This window comes from Somniosus microcephalus, chromosome 10, assembly GCF_052327205.1.
Source record: "Somniosus microcephalus isolate GS21.2 chromosome 10, FLI_Smic_1.0, whole genome shotgun sequence".
Lineage (NCBI taxonomy): Eukaryota > Metazoa > Chordata > Chondrichthyes > Squaliformes > Somniosidae > Somniosus > Somniosus microcephalus.
This window is the reverse complement of record NC_140996.1, coordinates 182,100,583-182,122,334: the sequence shown is the minus strand read 5'-3', so window position 1 is coordinate 182,122,334 and position 21,752 is coordinate 182,100,583. Positions and strand designations below refer to the sequence as shown.

Genomic DNA, 21,752 nt, shown 5'->3' with positions numbered 1-21,752 from the left:
CAACTTTGTAATGTAGAGGATATGGGTCCAGAAGCTCAGCTCAGGTTCAAATAGGACACAGGTTGCGAACAGTCTGGTTCCACCTCAAACAGTGGGCAGGGAGGGGGATGGAATCGATGGCTATGGAACGAATTTGTGGTGAGGCCAAAGACAATGGCTTCGCTCTTCCCAATGTTTAATTGGAGGAAAGTTTGGCTCATCTACAACTAGATGTCCTCTTTCCATGGCTATATTATGCAGCATGCAGCACATCACTACCATTCTGCCAATGTTCACCAGGACATATGGTAGAGACCCTAGCTATGGTCCAAACATAGAAAGTTCCAGCTGGATGACTAGCTGTCTCTCTTATGTGCTTCATAGTGGATTATAAATATAAATACAAATATATAAATACAAGTTGTTGTTGTTGTTATTATTATTTGCTGGGGGCTACAAGCATTGTGTAGCAGTGCCACAAGTCAATTTTGAAGCAGTTAAGCCATATCTTTGAGGGGCCAACCATTTAAATGGCTATCACCTTGGGAAATCATGGTTACTCCTTGGAAACTGTGCACTGACATAATAAATTCCTTGGCAGTGTCACAAACCATTTAGACATTTATAGAGTAGTATTCTTCTCTGTTGATGAATATCACACAGATGCTTGAATGGCTAGCACCAATGCCACTGAAGAAGCCCCTATAACCTGGGGAATACGATATCAGTCATAAAACCCTATATGGCTCTCTTGCTTTATGGAATTCTGTAATGTCGTCACCAGTATATCGAAACAGAACATCTATGACCTTGATAATGCAGAGGTGAATTACAAACTATCTGATACTTGCCAGGTCTCTTGCGTAATAGACCCCACGTGGCAGAGCAGTTCAATGCCATTTCTACATTTACTGTTATTGGTAGCACAGTGCTGCGTTTGCTCATCGGCTGCAGATCTAGTTCCAGAACACACTGGCTCGGATTTTCTGGGGCCTATGACCGTATACGTGGCCGTTAGTGCCCCGCAAGTTCCTGGTTTCCGCGTGCAGTGCGCAGAAACCCGGAACTTGCGATCCGTCAAGAATCTTCTTTACAGATCATCCGCATCCTCAGGAAATGGACATTCGCTGGCGGAGAGTTACTGCCCAGCGAATGCCCATGAAACTCTTATGCCTGGTAAAAGCAGGCATAAGGATTTCTTTTACCAGTGTAAGGGTTTAAATAAATACTAAAATAAATTTTTAAAATCCTTTTAGCATTCAAAAACCTGTAAATTTTTGACCCCTTGAAAAATTCTTAAATTTATTTTTCAAAAAATTAAATTTTTGTTTTAAATCTTTAATTAAATTGTATTTTAATTAAATATCAACATGTAAGGAATTTTTTTATTTCAGTGTTGTGTACATGTATTTTTTGGATGATTCCTATTATGCTTATGGGGATTCCGTATGTAAATGGAATCCCCATAAGCATAATTGGAATCTCCTTTCTGATTGGTTGGGCCGGCCCACGTGATCCCAGCGCCGCGTGCATGCGTACGCGTAGAGGCCCAGGAGCGCAAGTCTCCGTGGATCCAGGACCATCAGGTAGGTTCGTAGTTTTATTGCGGTTCGGAGGCATCCACCCGCGAGAAGCCTCCGACCGCAAATTCAGGTCCAGTGTAATTCATTCATAGCTTCCTTGTTGAGCTATATCCCCATCACACACACACACTACTTAACCCACTGCAGCACCACCCGGTGTTTCTCGGTGGCACTGGTGGGGTCACACTTGGCAGTAGGAATAACCACCGTGGGCCTGCGATGTATGAGAGATGACCCACGACCCAGCAAAACGGGCCGGCGTTGCAGGAGAGTCAGAGGGTACAGGTGGTGGTTCCATCCTGCCGAAACACCGCCACAAGGAGGAGAATCCTGGCCCTACTGCTCACTACATATTTCTAAATAATTTTGATGTAAGTATTAAAAGAAGAACAGATGGAGTGGAAGTTGTGTAGAAGCCAAGCTCCTCATCACAGGAGGTCAGCACTACCAATCATCTGGTGATTAAAATGAATCACCAGAAAATCAGAAGTATGGGAATTGGGCGCAGTGATTTCTACATTTGATGTTCGAATTCATGCTCTGTCAAACAAAGCATTGTGTTGGCAGTGCAACTTCACAATGTTTCAAGTGATTGGCAGTGACACAATGAACCTGATATTTACTGGGGTGGGATTTCTAAGCTGAGGGGATGGGAGGGGGGAGTGGAAGGAAGTTGGGATTTCCCCAGACGCTGTAGAGTTTTAACTACATATGGAGTTTTAACTCCACAGCGGCATGTTTTTTTTTAAACAGGTCCCCACCCAGAATCCAGCCTGATCGACAGGCTTGGCTCCCTATCGGGCGGGGAACACTGCAAAAGAGGTCGCAGCTCAGAAGCAGATAGGTTTCCCGTTCCTCGGGGTCGAGATCACGGGAGGGCAGGGTGCATAAAATTACCCCCAATAAGTATCAGAGGTACCACACCTGCTTATGTTCCCCAGCTGTGCTCACTGCACGTGTGAAGTAATATAGAGACAGTGGAAAGGATTTAGAGAAGGGCAACAAAAATAATTCGAGGTTTAGAAAGAGTGGCTATGCAATTTGAAACTGTTCTCAGTGGAAAAATGGATTTTCCTGGGGGGAGGCAATCCAAGTTTTAAAATAATGAAAGAAGTCAGTAAGATGGATGTAGAGGGGTATTCTGTACAAAAAGCATTAGGAGTACAAGAGGGTATGATTATAAGCTAAGAAATCATAAACAAAACTCCATTTAAGGAATTACTTTTCCATTTCTAGAGCTGTCAGTTTAGTAAATAGACTGTCATCTAGTGAAGGAAACAAGAACTCAATTCAACAATAAAAATAACAACCATAAAAATTGATTCATGATTTCACAAAGAATGGAGGCATATGGGTTTTGAGTATGAAAAAGGTGATAAAATGGTCATCTGGCTACTTCTGGTAGCAAAAATTCAGGAAAGACTGAAATAGAAAAGCCTACTATATTTTTCCTTTAACAGATGCCAGGTACTGGTGATGGATTACACCAGAAAACAATCTGTAGTAAGATACAGGCAATAGTCATCAAAGGGTTTACTGTGCAACCTCTCACCCTGAAGTAATCCATCATTCTCTTAATTAAGATCAAGAGTTCTACACAAGACTTAAGTGCTGGGATGCAGAAGTTCTGGCTCACCATAGTGGGTGAAACAAATATCTTATACTAATACCATATATTGCACTTTTAGTTTGAGCTCAATTAGAATTCATTTACATTAACAAGACAGGCCTTATTGGCTAAAGCACCACTGTTCTGTGAGGCCCAAATCCTGTTCCAGCAGAGTGATGAGCTGGCCTTGCCAGATGCAGTGAGGCCAGCTCATGGATCTCATTTGGACACCCTCCCTGTGCAGCTTTGAGCCTTGCACATGATGGCGGGGCCTTTGCCCTTAAAGGACTGCTGCTCAAAATTAAAGGGGTAAACAGTATAGGGATAAAAATGAATGACCCTTCATATAGGTTCAAAAAAAACTGCTAACGGTTTGCAACCTTTGCGAGGGCTGTATGAGGTGGAAGGAATGACGGTAAGGCCAAAGGTCAGGACTACCCAACATGGAGGCATGAAGCAGAGCCTGTAGGTAAATAATAAGGAAGCACTGCCCCCATCCCCGTTTGATTACTGGTGAAGTGGATATTCTGCAGCATGAGGTGGGTATGAGAAGGCCATGTTTGGCACACCAGAGGATGAAGTGCACCATTCCTAGCAGGAGATGGCAATCAGGCTGAACACTTCCTACAGTACCTGCAGGACATGGGAGCAGATGTTGGAGAAGATGGCACACTTTAAGGAACCTAGCAAGGTCAGATTACCCAACAGTACCATATAACCAGGTAAATGGCCCAAGATTCCACAAAGAGTTACCTGCCAATCTGTTCCATATTTACTGCTTGCCCATGCCAAGCCCATACACAACCTTACAGCTGCTTCATTGTTTACTATGCATACTCTTATTCCGGCAGGGCACACGGACAAGTTACAACATACCATTGAAAGCCTTACTACACTAGCATCTTCCAAAGGCTTCACACAGAAGTACAGTCAATTACTGACACCCAGGATGTGCTTCAGGTTGGGCACATGGCAGCATAAATGACCACTGTACTTTTGGAATAGCACCAGTGTGATGATATTGGCCAGCTATTGAGTAAAAAAGATGATAAAAGTACTGGCCTTGATGACTGGCATGCCATTCACCTGTTTGATTCATGGGTGGGCAACACACTACTTGATATTGTAGTAGTGGTTAGGAATAATCTAACAGACTTGACAACTAAGAGCAGTGATGACCTCTCCAACCACCAGTGTCGCCATTCCTTTGTTACAAGTTGGCTGATGATGTTAATGCAGATGGCAGAGCACTGCCCTGCTGACCCAGTGATAATTGTGGGTCACTGATAGTTAGGTATGCCAAGGTCTGCAGACATGGCTTGATGATCTCCCTGACAGGCTTTCTTTTATTTTATATCACCTCAAGCATGAAATACTGTAGTAGACCTTCCCTCCAACATAAGGTCAGAAATGGGGATGTTCACTGATGACTGCACAGTGTTCAGTGCCATTCACAACTCCTCAGATAATGAAGCAGTCCATGCCCACATGCAACAAGACCTGGACGACGTTCAGGCTTGGGCTGATAACTGACAGGTAACATTCACACCACAGAAGTGCCAGGCAATGATTACCTCCAACAAGCGAGTGTCTAAACACCGCCCCTTGACATTCAATAGCATTACCATCGCCGAATCCCCCACCATCAATATCCTGGGGGTCACCATTGACCAGAAACTTAACTGGGCCAGCCACATAAATCCTGTGGCAACAAGAGCAGGTCAGAGGCTAGGTATTCTGCAGCGAGTGTCTCACCTCCTGACTCCCCAAAGCCTTTCTACCATCTACAAGGCACAAGTCAGAAGTGTGATGGAATACTCTCCACTTGCCTGGATGAGTGCAGCTCCAACAACACTCAAGAAGCTCGACACCATCCAGGACAAAGCAGCCCGCTTGATTGGCACCCCCTCTACCACCTTAAACATTCACTCCCTCCACCACCGGCGTAACGTGGCTGCAGTGTGTACCATCTATAAGATGCACCGCAGCAACTCGCCAAGGCTTCTTCGGCAGCACCTCCCAAACCCGCGACCTCTTCCACCTAGAAGGACAAGGGCAGCAGACTCATGGGAACACCACCATCTCCAAGTTCCCTTCCAAGTCACACATCATCCTGACTTAGAAGTATAGCGCCAATCCTTCATCGTCGCTGGGTCAAAATCCTGGAACTCCCTCCCTAACAGCACTGTGGGAGTACCTTCACCACACGGACTGCAGCGGTTCAAGAGGGCGGTGCACCACCACCTTCTCAAGGGCAATTAGGGATGGGCAATAAATGCTGGCCTTGCCAGCGACGCCCACATCCCATAAAAACAAATTAAAAAAAAAAGAGGTGCTTTAAAATAAACTTACCTTAAGAAGTAAAAAAAAAAGCTCCCTGAAATGTTTCTGAAAAGTAAATGTCAGAAGTATAAAAGCAATATCTAACAAAAAATTATATAAAAAATACTGCATTATTTAAAAAAACGTACAAAGACAAATAAGAGCTCCTTCACACATGGTGCTTCCCATGCTTCCATTCTAAATGGGCGCACAGAGAAAAAAGAGCATCTGGCAGAAATACCACTGAATTATGCCAGGTTTTTGGTTAAATACTGTTGCTGTGCAGTAAAAGGCAACCAAATTGATACCTATCTCAAGGCATTTGAGTTATGAAGAGAGGCTGAAAAGAAGGCTCTGGGAGGTATTACTGAAGTATTTGAGAATCTAAAGGGAATTCGATAAATTGAACCCCAATAATACATTTTGAGATTGCCACAAAATCTAAAACCAGGGGACACAGGCTCAAGCTTAGAAGAGGGAAGAGGAAAAATGAACAGACAGTTTAGATTTAACTACTTTATGTAGCAGGTGGTAAATGTGTGAAATACACAGCCCAGGAAGGCAGTGGAAGCAAATACGACAGAAACGTTTACGGGATAATTGAATAGAATTTCAGGGGTTGAGCGATTGATGGATATTAATTTTTAAAACTAGACAGATGGTTTGCAGAGTCTTTTTGGTACTTTCCTAAGCTGCTATTTTCTCTGCATCAAATCTTGGACCATTAATGAGGATAGCTCACAAATTAGCCACAGACACCTCAGCTCACTGAAATAGAATAGTACTGAATTGAAGACCTGAAGGACACTGCCTAGATTACGTGCTCATGTCTCTGGAGTGGGCCTTGAACCCACAATTTTCTGGCTCAGAGGCAAGAGGGTTACCAATGAACCAAGGCCAACAGCTAATATATAAAAAAACCTGATACATCAAAAACCTGATAGTTTTTGCTAGATGTGCTGGTGACAACTAGTCGAAGACATATGGCATACAAACAGTAATTGGGCACAATTGCTGTGCCTCACTTACTGTATTAACCAATATGATGTTTTTTATTGTGAAAGAAAACATCAGTTAAACGCTTCTTACAAATAGAAATTTTGGGCCACATTTTCTATGTAGTTGGTAGTTAAATAAAAGCGTATGTTTGAAATTTAAAATATATATAATGTAGTTTCATAAAGTGTTGACTATATTCCAGTCATTTACCATCCAGTTACAGTTTACGTTGATGATGGCAGAAAAAAACTGAGATAAAGTAATTTTCTTTAAATAGAATTCTCATAATGTGGAACCTGTTGTGTATGTACCTTTAAGAGAGAACTGTTTTACAGCTCCTGTATACTGTAGTACCGGCAGTGACCACACCTGTATATAAAGCCGGAGCAGGCTTCTGTACTTCAGTCTTGAGACTACTCTACTCCAGTAAATACCTGTTGATTGTTAAGTTACAGCATCCGTGTAGTTCTTGGGGAAACATCCTATTTAAAGAATCACGGATCTAACAGTGGCGACGAGTGTCGATTCGAATCTACCTGCAACTCTGCATTTCCCTTCGAGGATTCGCTCCGGGAGGGCGGTGGAAGAAAGTCGAGGCCAGAAACACGGGCGTCGACCACGAGCAACCGCCCAGTCGTCCGCCAGAGAGTGAACATCGCAGGGGAGGCTGTGGAGAGCCGGGCTTGGTTCCCCAGCCACGACGATCAGCAACAGACTGACGACAGGTACAGCGCAGACCCTTCCCGGACAGCGGCGGCTGGAGCCGACCGACGGCAGAGAAAAAGCCGAGCAGCGTCGACAGGGTAAGATAGAAGGTGAAGCGCACAGGGCGCAGCCGGGGGTTGAAAACCGAGCGGCGTCGAGGAAAAACAAAATGGAGAGAGAGAGGGTAAAGCAGCAACCGGGTTCAGGACCGAGTGGCGGAAACGGGAAAGGCGCACAGAAAAAAAAAAAATGCGCAGAGCACAGCCAGGGCTCAAGGGCTGAACAGTGTCCACGGGGAGAAGAAGGGAGAGCGCGGGAGACGCCATTGAGCCGCGGAGAAGGAAGAGCGTGGGAGACGCCATTTTTAGAAGCCGCAGCGGAGAAGAAGGGCGAGCGCGGGAAGAAAGGAAAGCGCGGGAGACGCCATTTTGTGCCAGCGGAGAAGAAGGGAAAGCGCGGGCGACGCCATTTTTGACAGTTAAATCACACCCAGGGGTGCCAAAGAGTGGCAGTATCTCTACGTTCAACAATGAAGTCGAAGATTGGGCGACATATGTGGAACGTATTGAGGTGTACTGCAGGGCGAATGAAGTGCCAGATGCTAGGAAAGCACTGGTTTTGTTAAATTCCATGGGTGCAAAAACTTATGGGTCACTGCGAAACCTAATAACCCCAGAGAAGCCTGTGAATAAGAACTTCGAAAGCATAGTAGAAATCCTACAGGACCACTTAAACCCCACATCGCTGCTGATAGCAGAACAATTTAAGTTCCATAAAAGGAACCAACACAAAGACGAAAGCAATGCTGAGTACTTAACGGAACTGCGCAAGCTATCGAAACACTGCCAGTTTGGTGTGGGACTAGCAGATACGTTAAGGGACAAGTTTGTGTGTGGGCTTCAAAGTGAAGGAACCCAGAAACGGCTTCTATCAGAAAAGGATCTTACGCTGGACAAGGCTTTCAGTATGGCAGTATCACACAAAGCAGCCGCAAGGGGCGCTGCAGAGATACAACGGAGACCACAAGAATATGGCATCAATGAAATGTCCTATGGAACAAGGAAGTGTTATCGCTGCGGCAGAACAACACACAACCAGAAGGATTGTTGGTTCAAGGACCAAGTGTGCAGACAGTGTGGAAAAGCAAGACACATAGCAAGAGTCTGCAGGTCTGGGAAGAAAACCAACAGCAAGAAATCTCCATAGGAGAAGTACAAAAAGGTACACAAGGTGATGGACAGTAGTTCAGACGAACAGAAAAGTGACACAGACTCCGGAAGCAAGGAGCTGGGTTGTCTGAAACTACATAAGGTAACCAAAATGGAGGATCACCAGACTATCTGGGTTACACTCAAGATAGACGGAGTCCAAGTGAAAATGGAATTGGACACAGGATCAGCCCTAACAGTCATAAACCAAAGGGACTACAAGCGGCTATTTTCACATATACCCTTGAAAGCTACAGAGGTTGTCTTGAAGACGTACACGGGGCAAAAAGTCTACCCCAAAGGAAAAATAAGGGTGAAAGTGATATACAAAGGCCAGGAAATACCTAAAATGGACTTATATGTATTGCCAGATGGAGGACCATCACTGCTAGGACGTGAATGGATCTGGAAGATACAATTTGATTGGCATTCCATACAGGCACTGAAGGTTGAGGCCAAAAAGGATGACGACGTCACACCTGGACGACTGTCAAAAATGCTAACTGACGCAAAAGAAGTGTTCCAGGAGGGACTCGGAACACTAAAAGGCATAACAGCAACGATTAAAATAGAGGAAAATGCAAGCCCAAAGTTTCTTAAGGCCAGACCAGTGCCTTATGCGATCAGACCAGCCGTCGAAGCAGAGCTAGAAGGGTTGGAACGTTCAGGAGTACTGTCCAAAGTAGACTGGAGCGAGTGGGCTACACCCATCGTTCCTGTAATGAAGAGGTCGTTGAGTAATACGCCTGGGGAACCAAAGAAGGTCCGCATCTGTGGGGATTTTAAGGTGACAGTGAACCCAGTCCTTCACACGGTACAATATCCGCTTCCACGAATTGAGGATATTTTCGCCTCGCTATCTGGAGGGAAACGCTTCACCAAAATTGATCTAGCAGGGCGTACTTGCAAATGGAGGTAGAAGAAGCCTCGAAACAATACCTCACGATCAACACTCATAAAGGTCTCTATCAATACAACCGGCTGGTGTTCGGGGTAGCATCGGCTCCGGCTATTTGGCAAAGGGCGATGGATCAAGTCCTGCAAGGGATTCCAGGGACCCAGTGTTATTTGGACGACATCCTGGTCACGGGCGAAAGTGACAGTGATCACCTCGCCAACTTGGAGAAGGTGCTCACCAGATTAAAGGAATATGGGCTACGAGCTAATCGCCACAAGTGCGAGTTTTTCCAGAAGCAGATCTCGTATTGTGGCCACGTCATCAATGAAGAGGGGTTACATAAGTCCCCTGAAAAGATTGAGGCAGTAGTCAAGGCTCCAGCACCGGAAAATATGTCACAACTGAGGTCGTTCCTCGGGCTGGTAAACTACTACCATAAGTTCTTACCAAATTTGTCCACAGTATTACACCCACTGAACACCCTACTGCAAACAGGGGTGCCATGGAAGTGGAATGACGAACGTAGACGAGCTTTCCAGAAGTGTAAAGAATTGATCACATCAAAAGAGGTGTTGGCCCATTTCAACCCAGCACTACCAATTCGTTAGGCATGTGATGCGTCACCCTATGGTATTGGAGCGGTGCTGTCGCACAAATTCCCAGACGGGTTGGAGAGGCCAGTAGCCTTTGCGTCTCGGCCACTAACCTCAGCCGAGCGCAACTACGCCCAGATTGACAGGGAGGCCCTCAGCCTAGTATGGGGAGTAAAAAAATTCAACCACTATCTGCATGGGCAGAAGTTCACCTTGCTGACTGACCACCAACCACTTGTCTCCATCTTTAATCCTAAGAAGGGCGTTCCAGTGATGACTGCACAACGGTTACAAAGATGGTCCCTGTTTCTAGGGGCGAATCAATATGAAATAGAATATAAAGGCACGAAACAGCATGGAAACGCTGATGGGCTATCACGCCTGCCACTGCCTACTGTGGAGGAAGCACCAGCAGTGGACCCTATCGAGATATTTTATTCGTCAATAATTGAACGACTGCCAGTAACGAACGTGGATATAGAGAAGGAGACCCGCAATGATCCGACACTGTCTCGGGTATATGATTTGACGGTGAGGGGATGGGCAACACATGGCGACTCACTGTTGCCAGCATTCTCATCCAGAAGAGAACAGCTGTCAGTATGCCAGGGGACAGTGATGTGTGGATCCCGAGTGGTGATTCCACCCAAGTTAAGGGAGAGAGTGTTAAATGAGCTTCATGAAGGTCATCTGGGAGGGGTGAAAATGAAAAGCCTTGCTAGGGCTTATGTGTGGTGGCCGGGGATCAATAAACAAATTGAGGACCTAACCAAGAGCTGCTCAGGATGCCAGAAGGTCCAAAATGCACCACCACATGCCCCTCTAGACCCATGGGAGTGGCCCTCCTCTCCATGGCAACGGGTGCATATTGATTTTGCTGGTCCATTCATGGACTCAATGTTTTTAATAGCAGTGGATGCTCACTCGAAATGGCCTGAGGTGATAAAAATGTCCTCAACCACTACAGAGAAAACGATTGCAGTCCTACGGACCATATTTGCCAGGAACGGCTTGCCAGAGCAGATTTGCTCTGATAATGGACCACAGTTTGTGTCCGAAGAGTTTTGAAAATTTATGAGAAGGAATGGGGTAAGGCATTACACATCCGCCCCGTATCATCCAGCCACAAATGGATTGGCTGAAAGGTTCGTACAAACCTTTAAAAAGGCGATAAAGGCCATGTGCGACGATGAAATTCCACTACAGCATAAGGTGGACAATTTCCTATTAGCCTACAGAAATGCGACACATGCAGTTACCAACCAGACCCCGGCCATGATGTTCTTTAACCGAAGGTTGAGATCTCGTCTGGATTGCTCAGACCCAATGTGCGAAGAAATGTTGAGGATAAACAATTCCAGCACATCAACGAAAAGCCGACAAGGAGCTTCAATGTGGGACAACCAGTCTTGGCCCGTGACTACCGAACAGAGAAATGGCAACCCGGAACGATATGCACAAGGCAGGGGCCATTAATGTACACAGTGGATGTCGGGGAGAACATTGTGAGACGCCACATCGATCAGATCTTAGCGTCACAGGAACGAGTCAACCCCATGTCTCGAGTACCTGGGGATGAACCCGACATACCGGTAGCATCTACCTCCGAACCAGTAGCAGTGGAAACCGATGAACTAACCGACGAAAAGGGGCCAGAATCGCCTCCGCACCAAGAACAAGAACCTCAGGAAAGGCGCTATCCCAAAAGGATCAGGAAGCCGCCCCAAAGACTGAATCTATAAATGGACTATTTTCAGTTAATGTTGCATGTTAAAAATGTTAATTGTTAAATGAATGTTATGGTGCTGTTAATCTAAAAGGGGAGGAATTGTTGTGTATGTACCTTTAAGAGAGAACTGTTTTACAGCTCCTGTATACTGAGAACGAGAGAGGGCGACTGGGGGGGGTAGAGAGAGAGCGACTGGGGGGGAGAGAGAGAGCGACTGGGGGGGAAGAGAGAGAGCGACTGGGGGGGGAAGAGAGAGAGCGACTGGGGGGAAGAGAGAGAGCGACTGGGGGGGAAGAGAGAGAGCGACTGGGGGGAAGAGAGAGAGCGACTGGGGGGGAAGAGAGAGAGCGACTGGAGGGGAAGAGAGAGAGCGACTGGGGGGGAAGAGAGAGAGCGACTGGGGGGAAGAGAGAGAGCGACGGGGGGGAAGAGAGAGAGCGACTGGGGGGGAAGAGAGAGAGCGACTGGGGGGAAGAGAGAGAGCGACTGGGGGGGAAGAGAGAGAGTGACTGGGGGGGGAAGAGAGAGCGCGACTGGGGGGGAAGAGAGAGACGGGGGGGAAGGTGGCCCGATGGACCCCTGCGAAGGAAGGAAGAAGGTAAGCTCTCCCTCCCTGCCCCACCCCCTCACTCTTTCCCTCCCTCACCCTCTCTCTCCCTCCCCCGTCTCTCCCTGCTTTACTCTCTGTCCCTCCCTCCCCCTCTCCCCCCTCCCCCCCCTCCCCCCTGTCCTCTCCCTCCCTCCCCCTCTCCTCACCCTCTCCCTCCCTCACCCTCTCTCTCTCCCTCCCCGTCTCTCCCTGCTTTACTCTCTCTCCCTCCCTCCCCCTTGTCCTCTCCCTCCCTCACCCTCTCCTCACCCTCTCCCCTCCCCCCACCCTCTCTCTCTCTCCCCTCTCCCTCCTTGCCCCTCTCCTCTCTCCCTCCCTGCCCCTCTCCTCACTCTCCCTCCCTGCCCCTCTCCTCACTCTCCCTCCCTGCCCCTCTCCTCACTCTCCCTCTCCCTCTCCTCTCCCTCTCCTCCCTCCCTATTTCTCTGTCTCTCTGACGTCTGTCTGTTGACTGTTCCCCTCTGCTACTCCAGGCCCCGCCGTCCGCCCGCTCTCCGGGGCAAGGTGAGAGCCGGGCTCCGGCCCCACACCACCAGGGAACAGCACCCGGGGAACCTGCCCGCTGCCCAACGTGAACAAGAAAGACCCTCCTCACCTGTCACGGAGTTGAAGTCTCCGAAAGCGGCCACGGTGCCCCGGGCCTCTTCCCCCGCGCATTCAGGAGGCGTGGGGAAGAGAGAGAGAGAGAGACTGGGGGGGAGAGTGAGACGCCGCCGCGCACCTGCTCCGCGGAGCTCCGTGCCGCCACCCGCCGCACCAGCCTTTACTAAGATGGCAGCGGTAGTGACGCTCGGCTGAGGCCCGCCCCTCCAGCCTTCACAAAGATGGCGGCGATCGGGGGCCGCTTGTTGGCTGGAGCCGGGAGGTGCCTGGCTCAGGCGTGGGTGCGGAGGAGAGGCCCAGGCTTCGAGGCCTACAAAAACGGTGAAAGGTAGGAAAATTATAGAGGTTAGAGAAATTAATTAACTTTTTTTAAAAACAATTTGGCCTAGAAATTCAGTCGCGTTTGCGCCCACTTACTGGCTATAGAGTGGTTTGCGCCGGAAGTTTTTTAGCGCCCGAAATTCATTTGGTGCCTAACATCGGCGTTAGCCGGTAGCGCTGCGCCGGCACCGATGACGTCATCGGTGTGCGCAGCGCCCCGGTTCCAATGGTATTCCGGCCCGATGGCCAAATTCAGTTGCGGCCGCCTCGCCCGTGGCGGCCGCAAACAGCGTTTGTAAAACGGTGCCTTGCAGCTCCGAAAGGCCGGCGCATAAAGGTGGAGGGGCAGCCAGCCGCTTTCCCGACGGCCGCCTGGCCGCACCTCCCTCCCCGGACTCCTGCACCACCCCCCCCGCGGCATTGATGTGTGACTCCCGCGAGCCCGGCACTTCTCCGTGGTGCCGGGCTCATTTGCCGGGGGAATCCAGCGGCGATCTCACGGCTGCAGGCAGCTCCTCCTTAAGAGAAGGAGGAGGCCTGCAGTACCCCAGCCTGCCGCACCGCATCGGGTGCCGCAGCGGCAGCTGGACGCCTGAAACTGACATACACCGCCCCAAGCGAGGCGGCCAAACCCTGCAATAGCGCCCGCCTCCGTCTTGGGGCGGCGCAACTGAATTTCAGGCGGGAGCTAGGGGAATCCGGCCCAGCGCTAAATTTCGGGCACTAAAGACCTGGCGTGGCGATACCGAATTTTTAGCCCTTTGTGTTTTAAAAGCAACTTTTTTTTTGCTGGAAATGTATATTTGAAAAGAAACACGCAGAAAGGAGGAAAAAGAAATGAAAAGTTTGGAATCAAGATGGCGGCGACTCACCTCGGTTCAGAACGATAAGGCCCACCTACATACGCACCGATTGGTCAACCGTCAGGTCACCGAAGCATAGGATTGGTCAATTGTCCCATCACTCGACTCTAGGAGGGCCCGCCCGCATGTGCCAGGAACCCACCCCCGCCACGCAGCGATTGGTCGACCGTCGGGTCGCTCGACCGTACGATTGGTCGACCTCGACGTCACTCAATGCTAATGAGCAGATAATGAGCGGAATTTTGAACGTTTTTTGGATACCGCGGGCACAATTTTTGTCTCACCGAAACATAAATACGCTTACGACCATTCTGGAATCGTAAGCTTTCTTTTGATGTAACACACGTGTAGGTATGCTCTATAACTTTTGATTGTATAGCCGGACAGAGAGACAGAAAGACAGACAGAGAGACATACCGTTTTATATATATAGATATATCATCTATAATTTCAATGCATTGGAGTTGATTTTCTATAAGACACAGTCTACTGGGTAATGTGATGGGTTTCATGAACGCTCCATGGTGTGTTGTGCTTTAATAATACATTTTCTTAATTAAAACAATAGGAAATTAAGGTGGAGAAGAAATTGTTGGCCATTCAACCGATCCAGCAGATACAGATACTTTCAAAGACTCAAATGCACTGTTTTCCCATCCAAATTCCCAAGTACCAAGAGTCCAAATTTCAGAGAGAAGAAGTGTGGGGCAGGACTTCCAGCCGCCACTTTGCTAGGTAATATTCAGTTTGACAGGCCCGCATCTTTAGAAGTGTGACAGAGGCACTAGCCCCAAGATGCTGGCAGACAGATGGACCCCCCCATGCCACTCTGAAAGGAGAAGCCAGAGGCCCTCGTCAGGCTGACGACAAGGCACCAAAAAATGTCAAAACCTTCACTGAGGACAGAATAGGGTATCTTGGAAGCAATTGATCCTTCTGGGATTAAACATCATTTGCCATCATCACTTTAGGTCACACTTAAGGCCCACAATAGAACCCATATCTGCTCTCAGCAGGCATGGAATTCACTGGGCATAATGGGAGGAGCTGGGTGGAATTCCTTGTTAGCGCAGACATGGCCCCAAACTGCTGAAACCCTCACCCATGCCTTGGTTACCTCTAGACTCGACTATTCCAATCCTCTCCTGTCTGACCTCCCACCATGCATCCTCCGTAAACTTGAGCTCATCCAAAACTCTGCTGCCCATATCCTAACCCGCACCAAGTTCCAGAAACCATCACCCTGTGCTCGCATTAGCTCCCAGTGCGGCAACGCTTCGATTTTAAAATTCTCATCCTTGTTTTCAATTCCCTCCATGGCCTCATCCCTCCCTATCTCTGTAACCTCGTCCAGCCATACAACGCTCCAAGATCTCTGTGCTCCTCCAAATCTGGCCTTTTGTGCATCCCCGATTTTCACCGCACTAGCATTGGTGGCCGTGCCTTCAGCTGCCTAGCTCCTAAACTCTGGAATTCCTTCCCTAAACCTCTCCAACTCTCTCTCCCTTTTTAAGACACTCCTTTGACCAATCTGTCCTAATATCTCCTTATGTGGCTCGGTGTCAAATTTTGTTTGATAATGCTCCTGTGAAACACCTTGGAATGTTTTACTACGTTAAAGGCGCTATATAAATGCAAGCTGTTGTTGTTGTCAAGCCATCGGGGCAGTGGGCAGGAGTGCCAGTCCTGCAGATTGGAATTTCTGACACATGCAAATTGATGGAAACCCTGTAAATTCAGGTTTCGCTTCAAATTGCAGTTCCCTGCTGGAATCATGCTATCTCCTGCCCTCCCCATCCCCAGAATTTTGGGCCCAAAGTGTTAAACTCAGGGGGCGGGGTGTGCTCCACCCACCTGTTCACGTGGTCCCTGTAACCACATGAAATTGTTGCTGGGACCTCATTATAATGATTCAGGACCTCATTATAATGTTGCAGTTAGCGCTACCCGTGCTATTCATTGGCTGCATATCTGAGGGAGGGAGCGGGAAAATGGGCACTTTAAATAGTTGACTTGAGATCGCATCATGCCAGTGCGCGTCACGCCCGTTGCGCAGCTTGGAGACGCAAAACCCAGAAGGAAAAATTAGGCAATCAACTTGAAATCAGCAATTCCGGCCCGTTAAATTTTCTATCGGGTTTTGCATGCACGATTCCCCCACCCACTCGGAACCCGCATTTGCATTAATATCAGGACCAAGGTGTTGCTAAACACTACCTTTAGACTGGTGGATCCTTTAAGGGGCAGTCAGCAACTTTGCCTTTAATGTTATTTAACTATTCAGACATCATGGGGACAAATTATTTGCTGCAATTAGGCTGCACAGAGTGGTCAGGAGATTTAGCTGCTGGTACAAACAGCAGCCATTGGTGCTAAATTCCCTTACCCCTGCAGCAACGTACAACTTCCCGCCCCCTTTTCTGAGCAAGCACCAAATGCAAGACAGTATTCCAACCTGGGGTTCGTCCATGACATGTAAAACAGCTGACCACAGAAATAAGGCCTGCTTCATCGGAGTTTAAATCAGGTACGTGTGAAATGCGGACTGTCCAACTTCCACTGGCATGATTAGGGAACAGGAGAATCAGCCCCATGAAGTGGTATACCCGAAACTGAAAGATTCTTAACTGAGTGGAATCTACAAATGCAGATATGTAAGTCTTTAAAACTAGAAGTACAGGTAGAAAATGCCATAAGAAGATCCAAAGAAGGTTTTATATATGGGGCATTAGACACAATAGTGAGGAAGTGATGTTACATTTTTACAAGGCACTGGTTGGGGCAGAGTTGGAATATTGTGTGTAGTTCTGGACACCCCATTATTTTGAAAGATATTACCGCCATGGGAAGGGTACAGTGAAGATTCACTAGAATGATCTCAGGGAGACTCAAAAATTCAGCTTTTTCACTGGAACAGAGAAAGTTAAGAGGAAATCTAATATTATTCATTTCAAATCTTACGTGATAATAGATTTAATGTAGAGATAATTAAAATATGAGTTACGTGAAATTAATCTAAGATATATAAATTCAGGGAAAACTGAAAACATTGTAGTGTTACAGTAAAAATTTGTTCATAAACAGGTTCTCCAAAAAAACAAGTAAAGCAGACTAGCACCAAGTCTATGGCATTACCTACTGTAAATCCTGTAGTTGTTTTCATGGTCAACGGAACAGTTAAGCCCAAACCCCAATAATCATGTATTCAAAGACCCCAGTGATCAACGGGTTCATTTTGAGCCCTATTTATCTTACACTTTCAGCTGTACTGTCAAAAAAATTACACAGCCACTTCAGAAGGTTAATGGGTCTGCACATGAAAGGATATATTAAATGGAGCCGTCTCTGGCCTGAAGGGAATCCAGATAAAGCCATGCTAAATTTTACTTGCCACTCATTGCAGCTTCCCGGATTATTCGACCATTCTTCAATGCTCTTCAAGTTCAATCAAAATTTCAATTATTGCCCCAATTATCTCTCCAGAACCAATCCCCGTTTCCCATTTACAAATATATTCAGCATTTTACAAAATATAAAATTATAGGGTATTATTTCATTTTGATTTCATTATTTCTTCATTAATAATGATGATTACACTGAATATTAACTCAAAATTAACAAGGGTTATATGATTATTAATACAAAGATAAAAGCCAGCCGATAAGCAAGAAGAACTTGTGTGCACTATTCTACAATATCTACAGAATTAAAATCTCACTAGACCTGCACTCATTTTCAGTGAAACACTATCTCCCCATTGTCATGAATCTTATCATGACTCGTGAAGTAACACTGGGCGGCCAGTTGGTGGTGCTGTCCAAGGAGTATAAATACTCGGGCGTGGGCCCAGCTTGCTCAGGATGTTTCTGTAACCAGGAACTGTGATGTAACTAGAAATCTCATGGTTTTGAAACAGTTGATTAAAGCCTTGTTTTATACTCAAACCAAGTGCTCAGTAGATTTTTTTACATCAATTTAATCAACTGTGTATCGGCTCCACGCTCTGAGTAATTTCGGGAACAGCCAGCTACGACTTCAACTGTAGAAGGGAACTCGGATGTAGTAATCAATCCATCATGGACAAACTACTCAGACCCGCATGTCTTGACCTGGACCCGAATTCACCTACAACTGCTAAGGTATGGAAACACTGGTATCGTACCTTCAGCAACTTCCTCAGGGTGTGTGGTGAGAATGTTCCTGATAAATTAGAGATACTTGCCAATTATGTATCTCCTCATGTGTTTCGCTATATCGAAGACTATGTAGACTATGACTCCACTATCCTAATATTACAGCGACTATATGTTAAGGCCCCAAACAAAATTTTTGCTCGGCATCTACTGGCCACTACTCGACAACAACCCGGGGAATCACTTGACGAATTCCTTCAAAAGCTTCGCAGGCTCAGCAAGGATTGTAATCTTAAAGCTGTCACAGCTGAGCAGTACCAGAAGGAGCTAATTCGTGATTCTTTTATTAACGGAATTACGTCTCCCTTCACACGCCAGCGTCTGTTGGAGAATAAAACCCTCAAGTTACAGGCTGCCTATGACCAGGCATGTTCCCTGGAATTAGCAAAGAGGAATGCAGATACCTATCTTTTACCATGTGCATGGGCTGCTGCTATCACCTTTAATGACTCCTTCGATAGGTTTCAGGTGGAAGCCCTCGCTGATGATGACTCTAACCTAGCGGATGACAACCCTACCCTAGAAGCCTTCACTGATGACGACCCCGTCCTAGCGGCATCTTGGCAATCTGGAAGGAAGTGTTTCTCCTGTGGAGGTGCATTCCACTATAGGAAATTTTGTCCTGCTCGTAATGCAACCTGCAATCATTGCAGTAAGAAAGGTCACTTTTCTAAGGTATGCCAGTCAAGAGCCTCTGTTAGTAAGAAAGGCAACTTTTCATAAGGTATACTGGTTGAGAGCCCCTGTTAGTTTGCAGCTACTATCTATAAAACTGCTCCTCCCCCAAGAGCCACTACTAAGGTTACAGCTGCAATCTATAAAACTGCTCCTCCCCCAAGAACCACTACTAAGGTTACAGCTGTCAAGGGTAAAACTGCCCCTCCTCCCATCACAGCTGTTTTCCCCAAAGTCTGTCCCATGCAGCCATGAAGATTTCGGTAAATGGACACATTTTGAGTGCACTAATCGACTCATGCAGCTCTGACAGCTTCATTAGTGAGTGGGCTGTCAGTAAGTTAAAACTGCGTATTTACCCCTCGTACAGGGAAATTGCAATGGCTCTGACGACACTGACCACCAACTCTACCGGCTTTTGTCTTGTCGACCTTATTCTCAATGGCCGCACTTATTTCTCCACCCGGCTCAGGGTGCTCAAAAAACTAATGTGCTCCTGGGACAGGATTTCCAGAAACAACACAAAAGACTCACTTTCGAGTTTGGAGGGTCAAAGCCGGAGCTTACTATTTCCAAAGTACCGTTTTGTGCACTTTCGGCGGCTTCGCTCAACGAGCCCTCCTTGTTTGCCAATCTTTCCCCCCGATGTAAGCCCATAGCCACTAAATCACGACGTTTCAGCCAAGATGATCGATCCTTTATCGAGGCAGAAATCTCTCACCTTCTAGCTGACGGTATCATTTGGCCATGTTCATCTTCCTGGCGGGCTCAAGTCGTTGTTGTTAAAAATCCTCTGAAGCAACACAAGAAATGTCTTTGCATCGATTACTCGCAAACTATTAACCAGTATACCGACCTGGATGCCTACCCACTACCACGCATCGATGACATGGTCAATAACCTTGCCAACTACAAGGTATTTTCAACTTTTGATTTAAAGAGCGCATACCATCAAGTACCATTAAAGGACTCTGACAAAAAGTATACGGCCTTTGAGGCCAATGGCCGGCTTTATCAGTTTTGTTGCCTTCCATTTGGGGTCACCAATGGGGTGGCCGTCTTTCTAAGGGCAATGGATAGCCTAGTCAAACAGGAGAACTTAACAGACACTTTTCCATATCTGGATAATATCACCATTGCTGGTCATGACCAGAAGGAGCATGATGCCAACCTCCAGAAATTTTTTGACGTTCTCCGTCGTCGCAACTGAACCTTAAATGAGTCCAAATCTGTGAAATCAGTATGATCAGTCAACATCCTTGGCTACTGGGTGGGCAACGGTGTCATCAAACCAGATCCAGAGCGACTTCGTCCGCTTCAGGAGCTCCCTCCCCCTACGAATCTCGGCTCTCTTCGTCGGGCACTCGGCATGTTCGCCTATTATGCGATGTGGAAACCCCACTTCTCCGACAAGATCCAGCCCCTGCTTCATGCAAAGTCATTTCCGTTGGAGGCAATGGCTATTTCAGCTTTCAACCTCCTCAAGCGACAACTGGAAGAAGCCACGCTTCGTTCCATCGATGAAAATCTCCCTTTCGTGGTCGAGTGCGATGCATCGGATGTGGCGATCTCTGCTACCTTGAATCAAGGTGGTCGACCCGTTGCATTTCTGTCCAGAACTTTGCAGGGTAGCAAGCTCCATTATCCTCCTATCGAGAAGGAGGCTACGGCTATCATCGAAGCAGTACGTAAATGGAGTCATTTTATTGCTCGTCGCCATTTCACGCTTATAACCGATCAGCGCTCCGTGGCCTTTATGCTGGATAACCGGAAATGCACTAAGATCAAGAATAACAAAATACAGCTCTGGAGGATGGAATTGGCCGCCTTTGGCTACACCATACATTATCGACCAGGCAAAGAGAATGTAGCCCCAGATACCCTCACGCGTGCATTCTGCTCTTCTATGTCAACTTCGACTCTTGCGGACCTTCATACTGACTTATGCCATCCTGGCGTTACCCGTACGTTGCACTTTGTGCGATCTAAAAATCTCCCATTTTCTACGGAAGATGTGAAGAGAACTTGCTCCACCTGTAGAATCTGTCCGAATTAAAACCACAATTCTTCTGCCAATCGGATGACTCGCTCATGCACACTATGCAGCCTATGCAGCGACTCAGCATTGACTTTAAAGGGCCATTGCCTTCCTCAATGCGAAACACCTACTTACTTACTATGGTGGACGAATATTCACGCTTTCCCTTTGCTTTCCCCTGTCCCAATATGCTTATTTCCACAGTGATCAAATGCCTCGATCAGGTCTTTTCCCTTTGCGGTACGGCCAATTTCATCCACTCTGATCGGGGTGCCTCCTTCATGTCAAGCAAACTCAAAAGTTAACTTTCCCAATGGGGAATTGCCACAAGCAAAATGACACCGTATCATCCCATCGGTAACGGACAGGTTGAGAGATACAACGCTATCATTTGGAATGCTGTTCGTCTTGCACTGAGGTCACGCAACCTACCAGACCAGCAGTGGGAAACTATGCTCCCTGACGCGTTGCATTCCATCAGGTCTCTTCTTTCTACGTCCACCAATGTCACTCCTCACGAGCGATTCTTCAGGTTCCAGCGTCGTTCCACTCATGGGACGTCCCTACCATCATGGTTGGCAGCTCCCGGCCCCGTGCTGCTCCGAAGATTCGTCCGATCTTCCAAAAACGATACCCACGTCGACGAGGTGGAACTAATGGACGTTAATCCCACTTATGCGCACGTGCGGTACCCTGATGGCCGGGAGTCCACTGTTTCACTCCGAGAACTGGCTCACTGTTCAACCAGTCCCACGGACTCAACTGGTAGAGGAACCCATGGTAATGATACCGACGCTCTGCGCTCCTTTGAGGATGACGCCCTA

The 21,752-nt window shown here is 47.2% G+C and overlaps 1 protein-coding gene across 3 annotated transcripts in view; it reads right to left on the bottom strand.

Moving 5' to 3' along the window:
- LOC147111908 (microtubule-associated tumor suppressor candidate 2-like) overlaps positions 1 to 21,752 on the bottom strand; it is a 901,351-nt gene that overhangs the window by 464,020 nt on the left and 415,579 nt on the right. The window lies entirely within an intron of this gene.